The sequence below is a fragment of the Cyprinodon variegatus genome, unplaced genomic scaffold (assembly GCF_000732505.1).
Source record: "Cyprinodon variegatus isolate N-32 unplaced genomic scaffold, C_variegatus-1.0 Scaffold1048, whole genome shotgun sequence".
In the NCBI taxonomy this organism is placed as follows: Eukaryota; Metazoa; Chordata; class Actinopteri; order Cyprinodontiformes; family Cyprinodontidae; genus Cyprinodon; species Cyprinodon variegatus.
Window position 1 is genome coordinate 26,855 of NW_015151501.1, and position 2,223 is coordinate 29,077.

A 2,223-nucleotide genomic window follows, 5' to 3' on the forward strand; every position below is an offset into this window, starting at 1 on the left:
CAGAGCTTGCAGGATGGGAAATGAGATCATGCATGCTCTCGCATGCGTTAAATAGGCGTTCCCTCTCGGGAGCGGGTACAGGGTTGTGCATGTGCATTTTTGTGAAGGGGGAGGGTTTTTTCAAAAATTTGTAAAAAATCCTCACCAATGCCTTTAAAATATTTCGAAATATGCTTATGTATATTTTTTAGATATGCAAGATAAATAATTAATTTTTGATGACGAGAAAAGCTGTTTTCCATTTTCATTGTATTGGTAACGGATTTCCGCCCTAGATTGCAAAAATCTTTGGCCATAGACTCTTGCTAAAAGTTGTACGTGCGCAGTGGCTCCTCTGCAATACAGAAGTATAGAGCGCCCAGGGCACACCACCCCTGCGCCCTGAGGTGGCAGGAACTGTTGTCACAGTTGTAGTGCGGCTGATTGACAGGTCAAATCACGGATGTGAAATCCCTTAAAGCAAACTTACCAAGAGAAGCTGGAAAAGAAACCATTTGGACCTGATCTAAATGAATCACCAGTCAAAAGACAGATGGAGAGGGTTCACTCTGTCTTTTTCCAGGACCTGGTTTAGCTGCAAGGCTTGGCTAACTGCATGCAGCAAGGCTAAAAATATATTATTATTTTCTGTCTCTTTGTTCAAATGTCAGGATCTCACCCAGCATGAATAAAGACAAGTAGGACTGATTTAAAGCACTTTTTAGAAAAGGCAAATAAGAATGACCAATCTGGGATTTACATGGAGAAATATATAATATAGTGTACTTTTCTAGGTGTTTCTTAATTTACATAATTGCTCTTAAATAAAAACATTCTCAGAAATAGTTTTTATTTATATAGTTTTTATATATTAAAAAAATATCCATAATCTTCATTATTAAACAGGTACACAGGGATTGGACCATACAAACTACAGATTTGCCTTCAGAAAAACTCAGAAGGGAAATTTTTATGTACAAAAAGTAAACCTGCACATGAAATTATGTTATAGTTTTAATAAAGTTTTTATAATGCTTGTAATAAAGTTTTAATGTTTTTTGTAGTTGGCATTCATATAAATATACTGGTGTGATAACTTCGTATACATTTGATTGGTTCTTGAAATACGTCTATATTGAAACTATAAATTCTTTTTTTTTTTTTTTTTTTTTACAGGACACTGTAAAAAAAAGAAGAATCTATAGTTTCAGTTTTGAACTGGTTTAAGTTTTGATTTTGCATAAATTCATGAGATCTTACAAACATTTTTTATTTGCAGATGAGTCTCTTTAAATAGCTTTATTACATAAAACAATATAAATATATTTGCTTCTGTTGCTTGCGCTGCATTCAGTGAACAGCCTAATAAATCTCTGAGCACAAATAGAGAACATCTATACAAATATGAGATCTATAAATTTTTCTAAAATTCTTTAAACATTCTAACCTTTTTTTCTTTTTTTTTACATTTTTAAAATTATAAATCTAGGTTGTTTAGAAAGAAATCAAAAAGAGGGTCAGACTGAATGAGATGACACTCCATATAAATAGCCCTCCACCAAACTGCCCCTTATTAGCAGTAAATTACATACCATTAAAAGATCTATTTCCTTCTTTTCCATCACCTACAAGCATTTGTGCGCTCATGCACATTGAAATGCTCCATTATTTGTGACAAAAGTTTTGTTTAACAAGGTGAGCTGTTTTGTTTGTAGAGGACTCACAGTGGTCTGTACAGGTCTGCTGTCCAGAGATAGCTCTGTTTTCTGTTCCACCTGCTGATCATCTCTACCTCGCCCATAATGAGGAGGCTGTGCTACCACACAGTCGACCTCACCCCTGCATGCCTCTGTTAATCATCCTGCATGCTTCAGCTTCCATCAGCAAGTGGGAAAGCTGTTGTTTTATGGCCTTAATTTAAGCAAAGGAAGGCCTGTTATAGAAGGGATCCATGGGGGGGAAGTTTGCGAGTCATAGACTGAGCAAGACTGCTTTTCCTTCAATGTTGCTGAAGATGCAATTAGCATCCGAAATTATCTGTTCAGGTAATTTATTACACATAATAAACATTCCAATGTGACGGAGAAGCCTAACCATAACTCTCTCTTACCTGAACATCGATAGTATCAAATGATTTTCTGTTAACTCAATCACATTTGTGTGCCACAGAAAAGTGTTATATCTTAATCATTATCATTAAGAAGGAATTGTGATTAAAAAAGTACTCTGCCTGCTCTAAAGTTA